The sequence below is a fragment of the Erpetoichthys calabaricus genome, chromosome 16 (assembly GCF_900747795.2).
Source record: "Erpetoichthys calabaricus chromosome 16, fErpCal1.3, whole genome shotgun sequence".
Classification (NCBI taxonomy): domain Eukaryota; kingdom Metazoa; phylum Chordata; class Cladistia; order Polypteriformes; family Polypteridae; genus Erpetoichthys; species Erpetoichthys calabaricus.
This window is the reverse complement of record NC_041409.2, coordinates 22,515,645-22,524,262: the sequence shown is the minus strand read 5'-3', so window position 1 is coordinate 22,524,262 and position 8,618 is coordinate 22,515,645.

Here is an 8,618-nt window from a genome sequence, read left to right as displayed (position 1 = left end):
CTAAACCTCACTATTTGTAGGGCTCACAGCTAAATGGTGAACTCTCCGACTGACGGTTATGAATGTGTATAAACATTTTCGTGACATTTTCAAAAACATACCGTGGAGCAATAAAAGCAAATTAGAAAATAAAAAGCACTTACAACTCCATGTACGGGTACTGGACTGGCCTGCCCGCAGTCCTGACCTGTCTCCAATAGAGAATGTGTGGAGAATTTTGACCCAGAAAATGAGACAACGACGATCCTGTACTGTTGCACACCTTAACACGTGTTTGCAGGAAGGGTGGGACAAATAACACCAGAAACGCTTCATCACTTGGTATCCGCAGTGCCAAAATGTCTTTTAAAATGTTGTGAGGAAGAATGGTGACATAACTAAGTGGTGAATGCTTTATCATCCCAACTTTTTTTGGATTGTGTTCCAGGCCTGAAATGCAGGAATGGATGTACAGTGCATCCAGAAAGTATTCACAGCGCATCACTTTTTCCACATTTTGTTATGTTACAGCCTTATTCCAAAATGGATTAAATTCATTTTTTTCCTCAGAATTCTGCACGCAACACCCCATAATGACAACATGAAAAAAGTTTACTTGAGGTTTTTGCAAATTTATTAAAAATAAAAAAATTGAGAAAGCACATGTACATAAGTATTCACAGCCTTTGCTCAATACTTTGTCGATGCACCTTTGGCAGCAATTCCAGCCTCAAGTCTTGTTGAATATGATGCCACAAGCTTGGCACACCTATCCTTGGCCAGTTTCGCCCATTCCTCTTTGCAGCACCTCTCAAGCTCCATCAAGTTGGATGGGAAGCTTCGGTGCACAGCCATTTTAAGATCTCTCCAGAGATGTTCAATCAGATTCAAGTCTGGGCTCTGGCTGGGCCACTCAAGGACATTCACAGAGTTGTCCTGAAGTCACTCCCTTGATATCTTGGCTGTGTGCTTAGGGTCGTTGTCCTGCTGAAAGATGAACTGTCGCCCCAGTCTGTGGTCAAGAGCGCTCTGGAGCAGGTTTTCATCCAGGATGTCTCTGTACATTGCTGCAGTCATCTTTCCCTTTATCCTGACTAGTCTCCCAGTTCCTGCCGCTGAAAAACATCCCCACAGCATGATGCTGCTACCATCATGCTTCACTGTAGGGATGGTGCCAGGTTTCCTCCAAATGTGACGCCTGGCATTCACACCAAAGAGTTCAATCTTTGTCTCATCAGACCAGAGAATTTTCTTTCTCATGGTCTGAGAGTCCTTCAGGTGCCTTTTGGCAAACTCCAGGCAGGCTACCATGTGCCTTTTACTAAGGAGTGGCTTCCGTCTGTCCACTCTACCATACAGGCCTGATTGGTAGATTGCTGCAGAGATGGTTGTCCTTCTGGAAGGTTCTCCTCTCTCCACAGAGGACCTCTGGAGCTCTGACAGAGTGACCATCGGGTTCTTGGTCACCTCCCTGACTAAGGCCATTCTCCTCTGATCGCTCAGTTTAGATGGCCGGCCAGCTCTAGGAAGAGTCCTGGTGGTTTCAAACTTCTTCCACTTACGGATGATGGAGGCCACTGTGCTCATTGGGACCTTCAAAGCAGCAGAAATTTTTCTGTAACCTTCCCCAGATTTGTGCCTTGAGACAATCCTGTCTCGGAGGTCTACAGACAATTCCTTTGACTTCATGCTTGGTTTGTGTTCTGACATGAACTGTCAACTGTGGGACCTTATATAGACAGGTGTGTGCCTTTCCAAATCAGGTCCAGTCAACTGAATTAACCACAGGTGGACTCCAATGAAGCTGCAGAAACATCTCAAGGATGATCAGGGGAAACAGGATTCACCTGAGCTCAATTTTGAGCTTCATGGCAAAAACTGTGAATACTTATGTACATGTGCTTTCTCAATTTTTTTATTTTTAATAAATTTGCAAAAACCTCAAGTAAACTTTTTTCACGTTGTCATTATGGGGTGTTGTGTGTAGAATTCTGAGGAAAAAAATGAATTTAATCCATTTTGGAATAAGGCTGTAACATAACAAAATGTGGAAAAAGTGATGCGCTGTGAATACTTTACGGATGCACTGTATGTTAACAAATGAAATGAAGCTCAACAGACAAAACATGAAATGTCTTGGGTTCATACTGTCGGCAATGAAATAAAAGTTAAAGTAAATTAAAGAATCACTAATTTTTTTTATTTTAAGTTGTATTTTTTATACTGTCCCAACGTTTTCTGACTTGGGGTTGTAAATACACAGAAGGTGAATTACATTTAAACATATAGAATAAATCAGTTACACAGCAGAAGATAATGCAAATCACATCAATATGAATGCGCAAAAACAAAGCATGTATATAGCTAAATATAAACCTTCGTAATTTTCATTTTGCATCTAACACACAGAGATAGATACCTTGTTCACTTTTCAGCGAGGTGCTAGTCTTTAATACCATTATGTTGCCATTTTCCTTTCCTTTTCCTACCAAAAAGCACACAAGTTATTATGGAAAAAATAAAAAAACCAAAAAAACTGATAATCTTGTTAAAATAAAAGTTACTTGAACCCAAATATCCTTTACACTATTGCCTTAGTTTCCTTTCTATTGGTATAGAGCAAAACTTGTTAACTGTGGCTTTTAAAGCTACACTTCAGTTATAGTGTTGTACCGCTGACATACTCTTGTTGCAAAGGAATATATGATATGATTAGTATATAAGAAAACAGATTATCCAAGTAGAAAGAAATATCTTTCAGTAATTAACATCTCTTTCAGTATATTTGTTTTATTTTGTTTTGGGAAATATATAGAAAGAATTATAAAAAAGCATATTGCTGCAATGTCTTAAAAGGATGACAACTGACTGGGTAATCACGGTGACTGCACCTCATTTCTCCTTTTGCAGGTTCTTTGATTATTTGTTTGATAGTCTTATGTCTGCTTCTTATTATTGTGTTGCTGCTTGTTGGATACCACAAGATTCGAGGTAAGTGAGACTCACTGGTTTCTAACATCTTGCCAACAGTCATAAAGCTATGGTGACATTGAAATGGAGAACACAACTAAAAGTATTATGAGACTCTGCACACCCCAAAACAGGAGACATGTTTTCAGGTAGTGTAATGTGAAGGAGAGTCATACAGGAATGATCATAAATATACTAGATATCGTGGGTTTCCTCCGGGCACTCCGGTTTCCTCCCACAGTCCAAAGACATGCAGGTTAGGTGGATTGGTGATTCTAAATTGGCCCTAGTGTGTGCTTTGTGTGTGCCCTGCGGTGGGTTGGCACCCTGCCCGGGATTGGTTCCCTGCCTTGTGCCCTGTGTTGGCTGGGATTGGCTCCAGCAGACCCCCGTGACCCTGTGTTTGGATTCAGCGGGTTGGAAAATGGATGGATGGATGGATAAATAAAACAGAGAGGTAAGATGTACAGTATGTCTACAGCAGGTACAACACCGAGAATGAGAGAGAAAATGAAAGAACTGAAGTTGTCCTAACATCATTACCAATTCTGCATTTTTGAGCTTCAGTTAAAACAAACATTGGTAAAACATTTAGTGAGAGCAATTAGCAGAAAGGCCACAGGTGTCCTCATGTCGTATTTATCTATTCTTTGCTGTGACACACTCTTACTGAACATAAGAAAATGTCAAACCAAACAAATGTTACTTAGTAAATACCTTATTGCTCTTACAACAATGGGTGTTTGTTTCGGTGTAGCTTACATAAATAAAGCATCAATAAACATATAGTGTAAGGACAACCACAATGATCATTCCCCAAGAGCCTCAAAACAACCAATTTAACACAAACACACTTAGAAATATGCAGTTTACAGGAAAATTTGTCTCTCTTCACTCATAAATCCAACTCTTCCTGTCTTTATTTATCACTGATTCTTTCACCAAAGAAATTTGAGAACATTAGAATATTCCAACAATTGGAATGAGAACAGGCCACTCAGCACAACAGATCTCTCCAGTTTTATCCACTTAAGTATTCCAAAATAACATCTCAAGTCAAGCTTTGAAAGTCCCTAAGTCTTACTGTTTACCTCACTGCTTGGTACTTTATTCTATGAGTCTGTGGTTCTCTAAGTAACGTGTTTTTGATTAACTTATTACAAGTTTCCAACTGTGTCCCTGTGTTCTTGATGAACACATTTTAAAATAACAGTATCGACCCACTGGACTAATTCCCTTCATAATTTTAAACACTTCAATTATGTCACCTCTTAATCTTCCTTTGCTTCAACTAACAAGGCTTTGCTCTTTTAATTTTTCCTTATAACTCATCCAATGTAGCCCTGGAATCAGCTTAGTCTCTCTTCTCTCGACTTTCTTTAGCGCTTCTATGTCCTTTTTGTAGCCTGGAGAAAAAAAAAAACTGTACACAGTACTCCAGGCGAAATCTAACCAGTGTATGAAGCAGACTGAGCATAACCTCCTTAGACTTGTATTCTACACATTGTGCCGTGCTATATAACCTAACATTCTGAACACTGTCTGGAAGTTGACAGCCCACTACGACTCCGAAATCCTTCTCATAAGGTGTACGTTTGATTTTTACACCTCCCATTGTGTATTCAAACCTAACATTTTTACTTCCTAGATGCAATGCTTTATATTAACTTCCATTAAATTCCATCTGCCGCATATCTTCCCATGCCTTTATTCTGTCTCTGTCCAAGTTCCTCAGTAATAATTCAACAGATTCTAGACTACCTGTTAATCCACTTAGCTTTTTTATCATTGTCATTGGCATCAATATCATTGGTTATTTTGTCCTAACAGAGTGTAACAATATACAGGGTTCTCATAGGGTGCTTATAAACTGCCTGTACTTTTATACTTTAAGTAGCATTTCCATGTTCGCACCTGCTGTATCTTAAAAAGAGTCGACATTAACAGGGTAGCATCAAACACCACCGTTGTAATGAAGAAAGAAATCCTAACTCTCTCTCTGTTTTGAGTTGTTACTTTTTAGCTATAATAGTAGTAACAATCAATAAGAGAAAGGCATATGAAGATGTAATCCATTAATTCATTAGAAGTCTCATGTCTGTAGGTAGTAAGTCTCACATGTGGAGCATTTTTGAAAAACTTAGAACAGATCATAAGCAATTTCTCCATTTTGTCAGTTTTGCTACACAGTTGTTGTTGTGTGTGCACTTCATTTAGTTTATAAAGTTTATGGATACTGACTGCTTTATATAATGGGATTCAGAAAATTACATAACAGAGAAACAGAAACCTCACTTTTTTCTTTAGTCATTAATATGATGCTGTGTTTTTCCTTGTAGGTTTACTAAGTATTGAGGGTAAGAACACCAGGTGAGCCATTGTGTTTTTTATTGTGAGAGATCAGTGAAATCAAAGTGACTGTGTAAAATAAGTGAACATTTCATAATGCTTTTCTTGAAAAATATTTATGCTACACATCCTACTGTGCAGAATGTGTTTAGAAAAAGGATATGTTATCAATACTAACTAAATACAGTCGATTCCGCTTAATTGGGCCACCGGTTAATTAAGGCAGCCGCTTATTTGAGCCAATTCTCAAGGTATGAAAACCAAAATAATAAACTAATACATAATTTAAAAGCTTAATTGGGACAACATTCCGCTTAATTGGGACAGTAGCAGACGCGTGCTGCAAGTCAGTCATCTATAGTCGCCCGTCGAAGAAGCACTGGTAAGTTTAGACAATCTTAGAGTGGAGTAGCACATGTCTGCTTAATAGTCTACCGTCACCACTACCGAACCGTATTAAGTTCCCCTTACACCACCTCGCGTGTACGTATAAGGTATAAGTAAACTTTTTTTTTGTCAATTTTATTTATAAAATTATAACCCTTGCCAAGATGCCAAGAAATTATTTTACACTTTCAAGTAAAATTGCTTTGCTGGATAAAATTAAGTCCCTTGATCATGGGAAAGGCACTATATAAATAAAATGTATTATTATTATTATTATTATTATTATTAAAATTAAAAGCCAGTCATTTAATACAAGCCATCGTAGGCTCGCTGAGATAACTGGTGTACCAAAATATACCACAGTGTGTCTCTTACAACAAGAAAATCAGCTGTGTGAGGAATGGACATTACAGAAAAGACGAACTGCAAAGGACAAAGTGCAAACTTACCAAATCAAAAGACAGACTACACTTGGTGCATTTCTGCAGCATTAAATTGTATGTACATACCTAATTATTTTACTTTAGAAATTATTATTTTTTCTTCACAGCTTATATTATTTTCTTATTTATATTTGGGTTCAATAATTTTATTAAAATATTGAAAGAAAATTATTTATTGTTTAATTTTATGTGGAATTCGCTTAATTGGTGCAGCTGCTTAATTGGGACAAAATGTCCTAGTTCTAATGTGTCCCAATTAAGAGGAATCGACTGTATATAGATATTAAAAATCTGCACACAATTATTGAAATTTCTGTTTAAAGGCTAACTGAAGACAAATCAGACTTTTTAACCAATATCTGTGTTATAAAAAAAATCTTGGAAGGATATGAGATGGGATTTTCTCAGAGAGACACTTATTCGTCACGTGAGAAAGAGATTTAACCACACCCGGGGCCAGAAATAAAGGACAAAGAGTAGATGACAAAGTAGAACGTCGTAAAGAATTAAAAAACGTTGGCACGATACACATGCAGAGCAGGTTAGAAATAATGGAAGTACAAAAATTCGAAAGTCTTAAAAAAAGGATAGGAAAGATCGCATTAGCACAAACAAATGGAAATTATTACTCAGTGAAATAACGGAACAGCGAAAACAGATTGAATATATTGTTCTGATTTAAATTTTAAGTCGGAGACTTTTAGATCGTCTAATTCGTGTTGCCAGCGAGAATTAAAAGATTACAAAAACGTTGGCACGGTATGAAGTCCGGTGAGACGGAGACTTTTAACATGAGATTCTTTCAAGTCATGCTCTACTTATAACTATTTTCAAACAACACCATGGTCATCTAACCTCAGTTGTGTGAATGCTTTTGGCAGACATACTTCCTGCGCTCTCAGCTCTTATAAATTTTATCAGGACAATAATTTTATACATTCTAGATGACACGTCAACGACAAAGCGAAAAAGAAAGAGCATGGACAAACATTCGAAAATAGTTGTTTCATTTATTAGAGAGAAAGAAACGATATTCACTCATAGATATACATTGCGTTGTCATGATGTAAGTCCAAACACGGAATCAAAATTCAATGTGATCTTGAAGAAGAATTAATTCCAAATATTGTTTTTACTAAGGTTTTAAAGTAAAAGTTCAAATAATGCGTATGTAACAATTCCCATGAAAACAACAATCTCTTTAAATTGTATATTCGGTAAACCAAACCCAGAGGTGGGCGAGCAAAGCGAGCAGGGGACGGAGCCCCCTTGTTTAAGTGAAAAACACATTTTTTTTTTTTTTAGAAAAAGTAAATAAAGATAATAAAACCGTATTCCGTGCATTCATTAGATGTGAAAGAGCACACATCCTTTTGTAATTGGGCTGTAACTCTGCTCTGTCATAACCAATCTAATTCCAACACAAGTCCAAAGATAGTTTTCCTTCAGCTGAAATCATTGTTCTGATTGGCCTTAAATAAAATCACCTCTTCATGCGGATATCTCTGAAGGTTTATTGATTGCACTGTGCAGAGATAACCATGGTCCACAGAAAATTTGCAAATGATGTGTGGGACCTTACTGTTGAAAGGTACATATCAGGAGAGGAGCAAATTAAAAATTCTTTACACATTTCATAGAATAATGTCAAGACCATCATTACAAAGTTGAACAAATGTAGCACACTGAACACTACAAAGATCAGGTGAAAGCTCATAAGGGGTCTTACAGTCTTAAAGGAGATGTGCAAATGCACAGCAGTACCTGGCCACTGAATAGTACAAACAGGCCACATATTCTGCAGAGGTCTGGATTGTGGGGTAAGGTAACAAGTCAAAACCCATTTCTCACACAAAAAAAAACACAACACAATCTCCAAAAAATTATATATGAAAATGTTCAAAAGATATTTTAATCAAAAAGCTAAAACAGCTTAATTGCCAAAGAACACAAAGCCTACTGTCATACATAGTGAAGTCAGCATCATGATATATCGCTTCTTCACGTTTGCGAGATCACAGACTTTGTCCAGGATGTAGGGGACTCTGAATTTCTTCAAATATCAAAAACCAGCCTCCCACTATCAGAACACTGAAATTAAAAAAGAATTTCACATTTCTGTATAATAATAAATCCAAAAACATCAATCTTTAAACATATTTCACTTATGGATGTTTGTAATTGGGATGTCCATACAGAGTCACTGTTACACTGTTGCATTTTCCAGTACCAGTAGTCAGAAAAGCCAGTAATAACAGTAACATGAACTGTCAACTGAATTCCTAGTTACAGGGGGCCTGACTTTTGAGGTGGTCAGCCACACATTTTTGTTGGGGCGAGAGGGGGCACAATTACTAACCATGTCCTCTCATTTTCCTCCAGCAACACTGCAGTGATGCCCCCGGAGGGCACCTGAGTCTACCCCATTCAGTATTTCCGTGATAAATTGCGAGCAAAGCACAGCAACGTTCCAGTGACTTGAACTTGACC